The 17,088-nt window shown below is 45.9% G+C and overlaps 1 non-coding gene across 1 annotated transcript; it reads right to left on the bottom strand.

Annotated features, from left to right (window-relative positions):
• Positions 1-10,029: 10,029 nt before the first annotated feature.
• Positions 10,030-10,136, bottom strand: LOC114464130 (U6 spliceosomal RNA). Its single transcript, XR_003674156.1, has one exon. It is a non-coding gene; the product is annotated as a U6 spliceosomal RNA (small nuclear RNA).
• Between the last annotated feature and the right edge of the window lie 6,952 nt (positions 10,137-17,088).

Genomic DNA, 17,088 nt, shown 5'->3' with positions numbered 1-17,088 from the left:
TACATACACTGTTTTGAATAGTTTATCAAGGGATTCTTTTGACAATGAAAAATAAAAGGAAAATAGTACAGTATTTTCTAGTTTTTCTGCCAAAAAAAATACGCGTCTCTGAGGTTGACGGATACGAACCAATTGCCCTGTTGCACCAGACGCAGTAGGGAGGAATGCGTGAGCATTCCAAAGGTGTATTTCCTGAGGTACTTGTTCAGGACCCGTAGGTCCAGGATGGGATGCATCCTGGACCCCCCCTCGTTTCGGGACCAGAAAGTACCTGGAGTAGAATCCCTCCCGAGACCGAGCGGGAGGAACCACTGAGATCGCTCACCTGCGCAGCAGGGATGTGATCTCCTCCTGTAACACACTGGCCGACTCTCCGTTGGCCCGAGAGTGATTCTTGCTGGGGAAACGGGGAGGGACAGACGCAAACTGCAGCCTGTAACCCTTCAATGTTGTCCGTAACAGCCAAGGCAGAGCCGCAAGCGTTCTCCTTTTCTCCATCCTCAGGGAGAGAGAGGTCAAGCGCTCTGGTGTACCCACTGACAGAGGATCCATACACGGAACAATGGCGCCCTCTCCCGGAGGCAGACCATGAACGACCGGAGAGCCCAAAAGTGTCATGACGGTGCCCGCGCAGCCCGAGGCAGCCCAACCGTACAAAGGTGGAGCCCCCCCACGACAGCTGGCCGTTCGTCACCAGAGGGCCCGTTCGCAGCGTGGTGGAGCCCTCTGCCGGTGGCTGCCCGACCAACAACAGAGGGACCTCCCGCACAGCGAAGGAGCCTCCTGTCAATGGAACACATAAATTTTGTATGGACTTTTTATTGTACAGAATCGACCCAATAATATTTGATGTGGTTTTATGTGACTCTTTATTCTACAGTAATTTACATTATAATATTTTTAGTGGCATTCACTTTTTTATTGTGAAATGTCTTTTTAAATGTTGACTGCACTTTGAGCTCCTTGCACATTTTTTTTACACTGTGGTTTTCATATTGCAAATGGCTACTAAACTGAACTGAAGGGCAAGACCCCCCGGGCCGAGCACACACTGCTTGGTCCAGGGGACAGGGTGGTGACAGGGAAACAGCTATTCCTGACCAGGAGGGGGCCGGAGCTTCCCTGCGACGGGACCCGTCATCACCCTGGATGGGAGGGCCAGCCTTGGCAGAGGGGAGGACGGGAAGACCAATAAACAGGAAGAGATTCATCACCTTTACAATACGTGCTGACTAGGCCACTGGGAGTGAGGCCCAAGACAGGCTGACTTGATAATACTGTATCATGTTTTTCTGCAGTCAGTGCCTTCTCCTCGTCCTTCTCTCTCTTCTCTATTTCAGGTGTCATGAAGCTGATGATGGCGGTTCCTGATCTGTGGTTCACGGCTCAACTAGTCTAGAACACTCTGAAGTTCTATCTATCATGTTCTGTTGGTCCTTCTGTCCACTAACCCCAACCAGTCGACGCAGATGGCTGGTTCTGCTGGAGATTTCTTCCTGTTAAAAGGGAGTTCTTTCTTCCCACTGTCACTAAATGCGTGTTCATGTGGATCTTGTTGGATATTTTCTTTCTTATTATGAATTTATTTTTTGATCAGCGCATTGAGATGACTTTGTTGTAATTCGCGCTATATGAATAAAGTTGAATTGAATTGTAGGAGACAATGTTTGTGGCTGATGCCACAGCTCAATTTTTAACCACAGGACAGTGAATCGAACCATATGCTTTCCCCCTGAACTTTTCTTTGTTCTGTTCCACTCCAGAATTAACAGAAATGCTCTAAAATGTGAACTCAAAAGTTTTTATAGAAGTTTGAAATGTATTTTTTCTACACTGTCAATACTGTCTTATGCACAAGAAAATCCTTTGAATAGAGCGTTTTGCTCTTAAAGTGTTTAAAAGGAATATCTCTGATTAACTATGAAATATATCATGTTTAGTGTCCAACTGTTCAGAAGAATATGATGCTTTCGTCTCGTTTTCAAGGTTATAATATGACCGGGTTATGAGTTATTCTCTAATTTTTTCTCCATAAAGTTTTTCCATTCACACTTGAATGATAACCCACATCTCACATGAACCACCCAAACAATCTAATTGGCTCCCGAAAACACGTCGACCAGTCGAAACGCATAAATCACGATAAAACCGAAGCGCAAAATTCAAATTGGATTTTGGTGCAAACTGTGAAGACCAGCTTTGGAACCAGCTGATGAACACTCTGAAAGCCCACAAAAGGACACTTTAGACACATTCCAGTGGTCCAGAACCACACCTTGCTGCTACAGACTTTTCTTTAACAACCCTTCTGCCACAGAGACAAACCACGGACTCTTCAGAACCAAGGTACTCTGTATCTCAAATTTCAATTGGGCCTAAAGTAATTAGTCACATGGTTCCATCTCCACACTGATCTCATCATAGCTATCACCACACACACACACACACTGAAATCATGCTCTTGTATTTCTTTCTTTCTTTACTAAGCTTTTTACCTTTAAGTTGTGTATAAATGTATCTTTAGTTTAGTGAGCGTACTGCTCTTAGTTTTGTGTAAGTAGGTGTAAACTTGAAATTGATAGAGGTAACCTAAAGTTTCATCAAAGTTTTATCACTAAACTTTCAAATTGATCTGCTAATTCGGTTAAGAATTTAACAAAATTCATATTAACTCATTTACATTTCTTGGGTTTGTAAATCCTGTTAAACAATAATTGCCCATGTTCGAATGAACATGGGCACTCTGTCTGTAGTACATTCAATCTACATCCCAAATCACATGATCCCCCTTCTCTTCGGGATGGTTTTTCTCAATCGATTTAAACAATTAATTGACCTGAAAAGCTTGAAACTGTGTGCACACGTTTGGCAACCTGACCTTAAAAAGTGATGCCCCCAAAATAGCCCCCTGCTACAGACTTGAAAAAGTGACTTATACTCAAGAAAATACCCAAACTCAAAAAGAAGTCACTTCACAGTCTTAGAGCTGCATTCTCCCTTTTACCAAAATGGTAGATTGTGCTAAAACAACCAAAGACATCTTTTTATGTTCATTTAGCACACCCTTAGGTGGTGCACCGCTCTGTAAAAAATGGGCGCATTTTCTTATTGTGAATAACAGAATTTATCAATCAAAATCGTATGATGGCAACAATACAAATGGCTCGTGCCCTAGCAAACAGGACAACGCACCAAACAGACTTTACCAAGTCCACAGATAGGCTACGAGCTAAAACCTGTGACTGGTCAGGTCCTCCAACCCCGAGGGTTCTGCTTCATCTCATCCGAGGACGTCCATCCTCCAACCCCGAGGCCTCTGCTTCATCTCATCCGAGGACGTCCATCCTCCAACCCCGAGGCCTCTGCTTCATCTCATCCGAGGACGTCCGTCTTCCAACCCCGAGGGCCGTGCTTCATTTCATCCGAGGGCGTCCGTCCTCCAACCCCGAGGGCCCTGCTTCATCTCATCCGAGGACGTCCGTCCTCCAACCCCTGAGGGTCCTGCTTCATCTCATCCTAGGACGTCCGTCCTCCAACCCCAAGGCCTCTGCTTCATCTCATCTGAGGACGTCCGTCCTCCAACCCCGAGGGCCCTGCTTCATCTCATCCGAGGACGTCTGTCCTCCGACCCCGAGGGCCCTGCTTCATCTCATCCGAGGACGTCTGTCCTCCGACCCCGAGGCCTCTGCTTCATCTCATCCGAGGACGTCCGTCCCCCGACGGCCCTGCTTCATCTCATTCGAAGACGTCCGTCCTCCTACCCCGAGGGCCCTGCTTCATCTCATTTGAAGACGTCTGTCCTCCAACCCCAAGACCTCTGCTTCATCTCATCCGAGGACGTCTGTCCTCCGACCCCGAGGGCCCTGCTACATCTCATTCGAGGACGTCCGTCCTCCGACCCCGAGGCCTCTGCTTCGTCTCATCCGAGGATGTCCCTCCTCCTACCTCGAGGGCCCTGCTTCATCTCATTCGAAGACCTCTGTCCTCCTACCCCGAGGGCCCTGCTTCATCTCATTTGAAGACGTCCGTCCTCCAACCCCGAGGCCTCTGCTTCATCTCATCCGAGGATGTCCGTCCTCCAACCCCGAGGGCCCTGCTTCATCTCATCCGAGGACGTCCGTCCTCCGACCCCGATGGCCCTGCTTCATCTCATTCGAAGACGTCCGTCCTCCTACCCCGAGGGCCCTGCTTCATCTCATTCGAAGACGTCCGTCCTCCAACCCCGAGGCCTCCGCTTCATCTCATCCGAGGACGTCTGTCCTCCAACCCCGAGGGCCGTGCTTCATTTCATTCGAAGACGTCCGTCCTCCAACCCAGAGGGCCGTGCTTCATTTCATCCGAGGACGTCCGTCCTCCAACCCCGAGGGCCGTGCTTCATTTCATCCGAGGGCGTCCGTCCTCCAACCCCGAGGGCCGTGCTTCATTTCATCCGAGGGCGTCCGTCCTCCAACCCCGAGGGCCGTGCTTCTTCTCATTTGAAGACGTCTGTCCTCCAACCCCGAGGGCCCTGCTTCGTCTCATCCGAGGACGTCTGTCCTCCCACCCCGAGGCCTCTGCTTCGTCTCATCCGAGGACGTCTGTCCTCCGACCCCGAGGCCTCTGCTTCGTCTCATCCGAGGACGTCCGTCCTCCTACCTCGAGGGCCGTGCTTCATTTCATCCGAGGGCGTCCGTCCTCCAACCCCGAGGGCCGTGCTTCATTTCATCCGAGGGCGTCCGTCCTCCAACCCCGAGGGCTGTGCTTCATCTCATTTGAAGACATCTGTCCTCCAACCCCGAGGGCCGTGCTTCATTTCATTCGAAGACGTCCGTCTTCCAACCCCGAGGGCCGTGCTTCATTTCATCCGAGGGCACCCGTCCTCCAACCCCGAGGGCCGTGCTTCATCTCATTTGAAGACGTCTGTCCTCCAACCCCGAGGGCCCTGCTTCATCTCATTCGAAGACGTCCGTCCTCCAACCCCTGAGGGCCCTGCTTCATTTCATCCGAGGGCGTCCGTCCTCCAACCCCGAGGGCTGTGCTTCATCTCATTTGAAGACGTCTGTCCTCCAACCCCGAGGGCCGTGCTTCATTTCATTCGAAGACGTCCGTCTTCCAACCCCGAGGGCCGTGCTTCATTTCATCCGAGGGCGCCCGTCCTCCAACCCCGAGGGCGGTGCTTCATCTCATTTGAAGACGTCCGTCCTCCAACCCCGAGGGCCCTGCTTCATCTCATTCGAAGACGTCCGTCCTCCAACCCCGAGGGCCCTGCTTCATCTCATCCGAGGACGTCCGTCCTCCAACCCCTGAGGGCCCTGCTTCATCTCATCCGAGGACGTCCGTCCTCCAACCCCAAGGCCTCTGCTTCATCTCATCCGAGGACGTCCGTCCTCCAACCCCAAGGCCTTTGCTTCATCTCATCCGAGGACGTCCGTCCTCCGACCCCGAGGGCCCTGCTTCATCTCATCCGAGGACGTCTGTCCTCCGACCCCGAGGGCCCTGCTACATCTCATTCGAGGACGTTCGTCCTCCGACCCCGAGGCCTCTGCTTCGTCTCATCCGAGGATGTCCCTCCTTCTACCTCGAGGGCCCTGCTTCATCTCATTCGAAGACCTCTGTCCTCCTACCCCGAGGGCCCTGCTTCATCTCATTTGAAGACGTCCGTCCTCCAACCCCGAGGCCTCTGCTTCATCTCATCCGAGGACGTCCGTCCTCCAACCCCGAGGGCCCTGCTTCATCTCATCCGAGGACGTCCGTCCTCCGACCCCGAGGCCTCTGCTTCGTCTCATCCGAGGACGTCTGTCCTCCGACCCCGAGGCCTCTGCTTCGTCTCATCCGAGGACGCCCGTCCTCCTACCTCGAGGGCCCTGCTTCATCTCATTCGAAGACGTCCGTCCTCCAACCCCTAGGCCTCTGCTTCATCTCATCCGAAGATGTCCGTCCTCCTACCCCGAGGGCCCTGCTTCATCTCATCCGAGGACGTCTGTCCTCCAACCCCCGGGGGCCTTGCTTCATTTCATTCGAGGACGTCCGTCCTCCAACCCCGGGGGCCCTGCTTCATTTCATCCGAGGGCGTCCGTCCTCCAACCCCGAGGGCCGTGCTTCATTTCATCCGAGGGCGTCCGTCCTCCAACCCCGAGGGCCGTGCTTCATCTCATTTGAAGACGTCTGTCCTCCAACCACGAGGGCCCTGCTTCATCTCATCCGAGGACGTCCGTCCTCCAACCCCGAGGGCCCTGCTTCGTCTCATCCGAGGACGTCCGTCCTCCGACCCCGAGGCCTCTGCTTCGTCTCATCCGAGGCCGTCTGTCCTCCGACCCCGAGGCCTCTGCTTCGTCTCATCCGAGGACGTCCGTCCTCCTACCTCGAGGGCCGTGCTTCATTTCATCCGAGGGCGTCCGTCCTCCAACCCCGAGGGCCGTGCTTCATTTCATCCGAGGGCGTCCGTCCTCCAACCCCGAGGGCTGTGCTTCATCTCATTTGAAGACGTCTGTCCTCCAACCCCGAGGGCCCTGCTTCATCTCATTCGAAGACGTCCGTCCTCCAACCCCGGGGGCCCTGCTTCATTTCATCCGAGGGCGTCCGTCCTCCAACCCCGAGGGCCGTGCTTCATTTCATTCGAAGACGTCCGTCCTCCAACCCCGAGGGCCCTGCTTCATCTCATCTGTTGACTCCTCTTTGCAAACTTGAGGATTCCACTCCTCCACAACTGACGATTGTGGCTCCTTCCCTGGTGTCATGTACTGAGTGCGCATCGTACTGAGATTGTATATGCGCACTACCGGAAAATTTATTTTTGCTAAAAATATAGTTAAGTTTTGTTTTCAAAGTGAACGGAAATGTGTTTTATTTATTGGATTATTGTTAGGGTTATAATCTCAGTACGGAGGTAAACTCAGTACGTGACACTGGAGCTTCTTCATCTCTCCGGGCACCCCGTGAGACACCTCCACCAGGTTTCTTCAAACTCACGGTCGATAAACACTTCTTACTTTCCAGAAATGTACTTAGTCTTGTTTGATTGAGCAAGGACATGTAAAGCTATTCAGCGCAGCTTGTTGCATTATCCAACTTGTAGAATTAAAATTGAACCAAGGAGGTCAACAACCAGAAACAAACACAACTCGCCTTCAAAATAATGCTGCGCATTTTTTATCGTTTTTGCTGCATATGTTTTCATTGAGGATGTTCTTTTTTCTGTAAACTTACTGTTTATTTTTGGCTTTGTTCAATGTCTGAGAAAGAGGTAAGGTATTTGTGGTTCAAAGGTTTACACTTTTTAATACATGGGGAAAAGTTTTAACATTGTTCAAGCCATGACATCAGCTCACAAAGGGGATCCCTTGTACTTTTATTTTTTTACTCGAGTTTTGACGTAAACAATGACGTTAAGTAGCTAACGCTCACCAACAGATGGAGCAGCGAGGACACAAAGTGGAGCTTTTCACCTGGAGCCAACTTTAAAAGTAAGTAAACAGTACTAAACTCAGTCTTATGGCTGACATGATGATACATTAAGATGTTCAACTGTAACCGTGATACCATGTTATGAGTTAACTAGCTAGGGTTAGCTCACTAAACGAACCTGTGTGTGTGTGAGGGAGGGGTTATAGTATTTTATAGCTTACTGTAGGTGGTATATTAACTACACTAGCTGTGACTCAAAGATACCTTCAGAGAACTGACCACTCATCTATCTGTGGTGATTGTTTTTGCAGAAAGTCACAATGGACCATGGTGGAATCTGATCTATCAGATTACTGTGATCTACTGCAGTGAGAGAAGCAAGAGAGTCTGGATGATGTCCTGCTGCAGGACACGGACTGGATGTGCTCAGCTGGATTGCGTCATGACGATACCTTCACACGGCCAACCCAGGTCCAACTGAGACCTGCTGGATCACTGTCTACTTGATTATATTATGTTTCAGAATGTTTGGTTGGTGGAAGTGCAGCCAATTAATTAATGTTCAGTGGGTCATTTGTGTCACAATAATGACAGTTCTATATCAATTAACAACATTCTCACCACTCTAAGACAAACTGTTGATCAAGCACAAATTTAAGTCAGCTGTTAGCCTAATTTAGGCAACATTTGCTTTCTCTTTAACTTTCCAATCCAACAATGAAAAAAAATGTTAAAAAAAACTTTACTATGACTGAAAAGCAACAGACCCTTTTGGTTGTTTTATCTAAACGGGTAGTGCATGGTGGAATGAAGAAGAAACCCTAAAGTGAGTTTATTCGAGTTGGAATATTTGTTAATTAATATGTAGTTTGAATGGAATCCCAATGAACCTGACTTGATGTAGAGAACGTGTCACTGCATACTGTTTGTAACGGGACTGTAGAACTGTAAGATGTTTGGGAAAAGTTGGAGCTGAATGCAGGGGAGAGTGGATCCTCATTTATCAACATGCGACACAGAAACATCAATATCCAATCCCCCCGCATCAACCCTCAGTCATCTGTAATCCGTAATTCACTTCCTGGATTGACAAATGACCTAGAAATGGATAGAAAGTATACAAAGAACAGCTTGTTTTTTTTATCAGTACAACACTGTATATATGAACCATCTGAGAAGGTCTTCATCCATCATCCCATGAGGCTGATACAGTAAGGCACATCATGATTGGATTGATTTAATAGAATACTGGAATTTGATTTATTGTTTGGGATGTGAAGGTTTTAAAGTCAAATAAAAGATATTTTATTACTATTATTGTAGTATTAGGCAATATAAATAGGCATATTAAGTAGATTGATTTTTTTTTTTTTTTTAAAATGTGCACAGGCTTTTTTCCTCCCATCAATAATTTGTGAGACAACTTTTTAAAATACACACAAAAGTGAAGTTCAGATTTTAAAACATGAAAAATGCTTTAAATAAATGAATAAAAAGGCTTACATTCAAGGTTTGTGTTGGACGAGACACAGGAAAGAGTTTAGACGAGCCTGCAGAAACAATGTGTAACATAGCTAATGGGGGCAATAAAGTTTGGGGAACACTTCTATTTCCAAATGTATCTATTTTTGAGGATTGTGTTGATGGGCTCGTGGGTGTCCCTTATTTTGTTTTCTGAAAGGTTGCAATCTGTATCTGTAGATCTCTGACCATACCGCTCAGATATGTCTGCACTCCAACACCACTGTGTGAACTATGATGCAGGATGTGAACTCACCTGATGACCACTTGTACCTGGAGCTCCACTTTGTGATCTCGCTGCTCCATCTGCTGGTGACTTTACGTCATGGTTTACAACGTCAAAACTCACTTTAGTTATAAGTTAAACGTACAAGGGATCCCCTTTTTGAGCTGATGTCATGGCTTGAACAAAGCAGAGGATAAACAGTAAGTTTACAGAAAAATAGTACGTCCTTTATGAAAACATACACAGATAAACACGGTTCAGAACCATAAATTAGGCAGCTTTATTTTGAAGGCGAGCTGTGTTTCTGGTTGTTGACATCCTTGGTTTAATTTTCATTGTACAAGTTGGATAATGCAACAAGTAGCTTTGCACGTCTTTGCTCAATAAAACAAGACGACAGTGAGTCAACATTTATTTGCATTCACCAAGTCGGGCAATGAAACTAAGCAATACCCACATGTATTATGATACATTATGAACTATTGCACATGAACTATACTTCTTACACGGACCTAAAACAAATACTGATTTGATTTGAACGCACACACATCAATTCACTTCCACTGCTCAGCATTTTACGCATGTGTTTGAGTGTTTTAATGAATGTATATTGTGGTTTCAAAGCTGCTTGTCACGGGTTTTACACCGTAGATCTCAGCTTTTTCTCCAAACTTGTTTAAATATCTAGATATATCGTTCAGATGGTTTTACTCGTGTGTTTGAGTGTTTTAATGAATGTGTATTGTGGTTTTAAAGCTTCTTTACACAGGTTTTTCGCCGTAGATCAGCTGAGCGCTCTGCTCTGCTGCCGCTCTGCTGTTCTCGCCGGCGCCGCCAGCCGCCGCTGTTGCGCTGTATCAGGCATGAATAAAATATGAAATAAATGTTTAAAAATATAATAAAATAAGGAACGCTTCACGAATTTGCGTGTCATCCTTGCGCAGGGGCCATGCTAATCTTCTCTGTATCGTTCCAATTTTAGTATACGTGTGGCTTGTAGCCGCACAATATTCTAAGGTTCTCACACGGTATATATATGCTGATAGGACACAATCCTTCTCGAGCATGGTGCGGGCATTTCTTGACATTTTGAGCCGTTAAATGGCTAAATTGAACGAGCAAGAGATTTTGATTTGAACCTTGGTCGGAGGTAGAGCCGATATTTCTTCTTTGACCCGGTTTCGGTACCGTTTTTTGTTGGTTTGGGACCCGCAAAGAATCATGGGAAGTCAAGTTGGTATAATTCGATGTGCTGCAGTTTGTAGTTTGTACCGCTAGAGGTCGCCCACAGAGCGCTGCAAACGAGCTGGAGCAGAGCTAAAGTAAAGTGCAATAAATTCAAACTGTTAAAACTTAATACTCCATTATACTACCAATAAATACCGTGTGATGTTTACTGTTATTTTATGCACCTTTTTATACGTATTACTTATTTTTATTCCATTTTAATACTTGATTTCTTTTCTTTAATATTTAACTGCTGACAACTGACTGTCATCAACGAAGTTCCGTTGTTTATTTGCAAAGACAATGAAGTTTGTCATGTCTTATGTCATATACACCAATCTGCCACATCAATTCTAAAAATTAGACAAGTAATACCAGTCACCAGTATTATATTACAAATAAACTGCTAAATATATGAAATATCAAGTATTATGTACATATATACTTTAATAAATATAATACCGTCAATATACAATAAAATAAAGTCTAAAAACTATATATAGTTATTAATATAAATATAAATGTTAACTGATTCAAAATGTATCTGATAAATAATATTATTAACCAATTAAAGTGTTGTCCTTTCACACTTGGTTGATCATTGTAATACTTAATAGGATGTTTTAGATGTTTCGCTCTTCCTTTTTCTTTTGTCTGCACATGCTGTCAAAGGTCAACACTACAAGAAGTGCAATATTTTTGAGACAACAAAGCATGTTTTGTTATTGCAAATAACTAAATATATTTATTTTATCATATATATGTGACCATCACCAGCTCTCCCTAAGGAAGGGTAAGAAACACTTTATTAAAGGGAGGATATAAAAAGAGAGGGCAGTGTTACACCTAGGCGAGGGGGAAGGGAACAGGGAGGAGAGACCTCAAGGTAGGATATGAAAAGGGTGGGGAGGAGTTGATTATTTGAAAGTGAGGTGTGATGTTGTAGTTGGACATTTTGTGCTTATTGTGTTGTGTAATCAAGCCAGTCTGGTGACAAGTGTGAAGCTTAGCTATAATGGTGGTGGCTGTGAACAGAGGGAAGGAGTGAGTGGTTATACCTAAAACAGGTATTTAGGATCAACGTGTCTAAAGTTAAGCCCAGTACAAGTTTTATCCCACAGCCCAAGGCATGCCAGTGCATCATAGACCGATGTATGTGAAAAAACCGCCACTGCAAACCCAATCGCCGCCCCGGACCCAAAGAGCAGCCAGGCCAGCAGAACGAGCAGGGGCTCACCCACGACTGAGCAGACGACCCCTAGATCCCAAGCCGAGAAGCAGCTACCACCCTCCTCATACACACCCAAGAAAGTCTCAAGGAGCCAAGGACCCAGTGCATCTTGCCACCGACCCCAACTCCCAACCCCAAGGCTGCCAATATCCACCCCCGCACCCAACTCCCTGAGGGGAGAGCCCCCCGCCCGAGACCCCAGCAGAAGAGCCAAGGCACAGCAGATGACCAGAGCTGCCTAGGAAGACCCCCACCAGGACCGGCACAGCCAGCGGGCCAAGCCCGCCGGACCCCAAGAGCATCCCCCCTCAGAGACAGGGAAACCCCAAGGGAGAGCTCCCCCAACCCAGTCCACAAACCGGCCACAATCCAGCAGGACCACACAGCCCCAGACGACGGAAGAACAGTAGCCCAGGCTCCGATGCCCATCGGACAGCGCAAACCATAGGGTAACGTCCCTTATGGGCACGCGAACAACCGATGGCCACCACCGTGGGAAGGAAGCACACCAACAGTACATATTCGGTGTGGTACAGCAGAACCCAAGCCAAGGGCACCCCGGACCAACCCACCGGCCCGCAGATAGCAGGACAGACCCACCAGACGGCCAACAGCAAGCGCTGCTCCCCACCAAACGCAACCCCGGCACACCGCGGGGAACTCCCACAAGGCAACCAGGAGACGAGACAAACACCAAGCTACACCCGAAGGAAAGAGGCACCCCCACACCCCGCCAGGCCTACACCGCCCGGAGAGACCCAGCGAAGAGAGCACCCAGCAAATTGGAGGGATTGGTAAGGCCAATTGAGGTGAGAGTACCGCCCCCGAGCCACTACTTAGTAGCACAAGCAGCGGCCCCCTCCAACCCCAGCCCCCTAAGGGTTGGGTATCGGTGTGTAGTGCACCAAGTGAGTGAGCCAGACCAGCTGGGAGTGAAGTGAAGTGTCCATGTTGGAGGCCTGTCTGGTGTGAGCCTGGCCAGTCCACATAGCGGGCCACCGGAGGGGGTAGATGGCGCAGACAACCCAGAGGGCCCCATGGATGTGCTGAGCAGTACAGCTGGAAACCCACCCCGCGGCAGCCCCCCACGGCGCACGTGGCACTCCCCAGGCGCCGCCGGACACAAGCCACATCCCACAGCAGTTCAGTGGGCAACCCCTGGTCCCGTTCGCAGTGAATCATCGGGTCTCCTCGGTTCTCCATGGTTCTTCCTGGCCTTTCCAATTCTGGTCGCTGATTGGCTGAGTGCTCAAGCGCTATTCGTTCTGATTGGTCGTTCTCCCTAGAGTGGGGGCGGGCCAAATAAGTTTTATTCAGCGGCCATGTTTCCACCGCCCCAGTTTGCATTTGAATTCCAACAGATCACAAACTACCGAGAGAAAACTTAACTTTTCAATCATTTCCAGAACTTTCACAAACCATCCAGGTGAGTAATTCATGTTTTATTACGCCAATTTTTGTCATCTGAGTATTTTCCCGCCTTTTTATTAGCTTTAATATCATGAAATATTTAATGAAATGGACGGAATTAATGTGTATAAACTGCTTAAGACCGCTGAAATGAAATGTGTTGCTTTGCTCCGTTTAAAATACTACTTCAAACTGTATTTCACGTTATTTAGCACTTGCGAAAGACCTTGTGAAATATTTAATGAAACTGTAATTAATACTGTATAAAACGCTGACCTCACGGCCAAAAAAAAAAAAAAAACGAATGTAAAGTACTTGTATTATATTCCATTTATTTATATATTCAGTATTTAGTTGATGTTTAGTCATATTCAATAGATATAGATAAATGGATGTTTTATGACCATGGTTTTATATCTATAATTTTCATATACAATGCGAAATATTAGGTAAAACAGAATAACTGAATTTGTAGAACAAAAATACCACTAACGCTCTTTTGTAAGTGATTCATTTTAATTAATTAATTACTCTGAGAAGCATATCAATAAAACACAGAATTCAGAAGGATAATAAAAAGTTGCCACTCAAAAGGTGTAGGTGGAAGTTCAAAGAACTTATAAGAAATCCTACCCCTCTTTTTTCATTTTATAGTGCTGTATTTACACAATTTATATCCATAAAACAAAAAACTGAGAAGCATAACACTAAATATATTATTGTTTGGGGTCTTAAAAGTAAAATATATAAAAGGAAACTGGAGAACTAGAGTATAATGTATTAGCGTTTATGGTTGTACAAACCAAGATAAAAGAAAAGGCAAAAACAAAAAACTTTTATACGTGTTCCCCCACACCTCAACACAGTATGTTAAATGGGGTAAAATAAGGGTACAGTAGATAGTATATAAAGCTTTCTTATCAAGGAGATATTTAGATTTGTTCATTAATGCTACAATTTCATTTTATCAATGTGTGGTTTTAATGCATAACATCAATCTTGTAATAATACCTGTCTTTTAACCACATTCTATTATTATTTAGTGTGTGAATTGTTAAGCTTTAAAAATCCTTGTATTGCTGTGAGGGGTCATTGACCTTGTGAAAATGAGAGAATCTTTCTCTCTATCACACAATAGGCTGGTTTTTTTCCACAGATTGACCTTTGAAATTATGCATTTTTACAGCAGGGATGCAAAACAATAAGATGTAACGGTGACATCTTTGAATAAGACAAAACTCAAGCTAAAATTGTCCTTTAGAAGTGTTTGTGTGTGTGTGTGTGTGTGTTTTGGGGTCACCTGGGCTTTGTTAATTTTCATCAACTCTTTTCTGCTTAATGTTCTTCTTATTAGAAAAATGGATTACGTTCCCAATTTCACCTGGTATGACTCTAGAGAGATCATCCTGAAGCCAACACCTGATGTGCAGGCCTATGCCTGTCAGGTGCCAGCCCGTAGCATGCAGATTGGTGGAGTGAAAGGGCCCGCCAGAGTGATCCAGGATGCAAAGCTGCTCCTCAGCCAATATGACCTGCAGTTTGGCAAATATCGTGGCCAGACCTTCTTCTGGTTCCTTAGCAACGACATGATTGTCATGATTGTGGCTGCTCATCTGAAGGAGCGTCAGGCTGGCCGTGAGAACATGAGCTACACCATGCTGAACAAGGACAGCCTATGTCGCTACGCCAAGCTGTTCCCAGACATCATGCGGGCTGTTGAGCAGAGGATGCTGTCTGATGGCTCCCTGATTCCAGCATCCTCTTCAGCGCTGGATCATAAGGTGGTTGGCTTTGGTCAACACGCTAAACTCCCCTACAAAGATTCTTGTGTTGCTGATGTGCAGAGGTGAGTGTCAGTGTGTTGAGAAATACAAGGCAGCTCATGTTTCCTGCTGTCACCTGACAAACACTTATTTGATTAGCTACGAGAACTGGCTCCGTAGGACCCCTGCTCACTCAGCTGGTACAATGTTGGACCAGCTTAGAACCCTAAACCCTGCCACCAACCCTAACCCCAAGGCTCCCTGCCAACATCCACCCCTGCACCCAACTCTCTGAGGGGAGAGCCCCCCACCCGAGACCCCAGCAGAAAAACCAAGGCAAAAGCCCAGCAGACGGCCAGAGCTGCGTGACTTGCGTCGCCGGCCTCGGAAGACCCCCACCAGGACCGGCACAGCCAGCAGGCCAAGCCCGCCGGACTCCAAGAGTACCCCCCGAGACAGGGAAACCCCAAGGGCGAGCCCCCCCACCCCAGTCCACAAACCAGCCACAATCCAGCAGTACCACACAGCCCCAGATGACGCAAAGACAGTGGCCCACCCGACAGCGCTAGCCATGGGGCAACGCCCCTCACTGGCGTGTGAACGACCAATGGCCACCACCGTGGGAAGGAAGCACACCAACAGTACATATCCAGTGCGGTACAGCAGAACCTCAGCCCAGGGCACCCCGGACCCACCAGATGGCAGGAACCCATCTGGACTAGGTGCTTTGCATGTCAACATGCTATCCAAAGCATTTTGTAGTTCTTTTAAAGTTAATGGTGAGTTTAAGGTGGTTTTCTGGTCTATGGTGAGCTGTGGTAGGTTTAAGTTTTTGAGGAAGGTTTTAATATCTTTAGGGTCAGGGTTTGATGAGTATAGGTTTTGATGATAATCTTGAAAAATCTTATTAATGTCCTGAGGTAAGTTTAAAGTTTGACCTGAGTTATCAGATATTGCTACTATAAAGGAATTTTCTTTGTTGTGTTTAAGCTGATTTGCTAAGTATTTGCCTGATTTATTGTTGTTGTCGATGTTTTTTTTATCATAATTGTTGCAAAATAAAATCTTTTTTTTTAATTTCAGATAATATGATTTTCAGATTAGGTTTTGCTTTGCAGAAGCCTGATAACCCTAACACAAACATCTTTTCTGAATAATGTGAATGTTCTATTCAATTATTTGTTAATGCAGCTGCTGCAGGAGTTTTATTATTTTTGTATATTCGTATTATTTTTGTTTATATTAGTGGTGTTTTTTCTAAACTGGCGCCCTGTACACCGCTTAATGCCCAATGAGAGCTGGAGATGGGCACCAGCAGACCCCGGTGACCATGAAAAAAGGTAGAAGCGGGTCAGAAAATGGATTAATAGATGGATGGTGTTTTGATATTTTTGTTTGTTTTTGTACTTTTATTCATTTCTACTATATTATTGTTTAATCTCTTTATTCTTTAAGAGCTTAACGGGGATCTTGGGGATGTTATTTCATCATGTTCAAGCACATGACAAATTAGAATCCTTGAATTTTCACAAAAGGGGCTGAGAGGTGGTCACGTGACCTGTGTCCCATACAAAACACTGCCTAAATGACGTGTAGGTGTAAGAACACATTCAAATAGGAATGAATATAAATAAAAATATTGATAATAATGAAAAACAAAGAAAGAAAATAATTACAACATCCACTCGGTCCGTGAATGATTATTCTACTTTCCGGTTGACGTTTTTTGGCGTGCATAGGTTGTTATAGCAACCACAGAAAAATGTCCGTCATAACAAAAAAACTACAGATTGTTTACATAAACTGATTTCATAGAATGAAAGTTAAGGGCAGGTTTGTCACTAGAATTGTTATCAAAGCAATTCTAAAGCCACTATCTATCTAGAAATAAGGGAATTTGCCACTAAAATATACAAAATGTCCATGTTTTTCATTGGAGGCTTCTTGGCTGCGGAGTCAGCAGTCACGTGACCTAACGACAGCCCACTCGTCCTGATTGGTTAAACCAGGGTCTTTACTCTCAAAGGAGTTATTTTGCCTAATCTCACCTTGGTTAAAGACCTTCCGGAGCCGAAAAAAACCTTCTCAATGAAGACAATACAGTGTATAAAATTCTATACAATAAAAATAATATTGAGTCATTTCATGAATTAATGGCTTTGAAGGGCTAGAGAATATACCTAGAATTTGAAAACATGATAATATCGGTCAACGCATGCTAATTTCTTGCAACATATCAAGCGTGCACATTAAACTGGCATGTTGACAGTTAAATAAATCTGTCTCCACTCAATTAAAATCTCTATTTTTTTCCAGAATGTTCTTTT

Source organism: Gouania willdenowi, chromosome 5, assembly GCF_900634775.1.
Source record: "Gouania willdenowi chromosome 5, fGouWil2.1, whole genome shotgun sequence".
NCBI classification, from domain to species: domain Eukaryota; kingdom Metazoa; phylum Chordata; class Actinopteri; order Blenniiformes; family Gobiesocidae; genus Gouania; species Gouania willdenowi.
The sequence above is the reverse complement of the archived record's forward strand: the minus strand, read 5'-3'. Positions and strand labels throughout refer to the sequence as shown.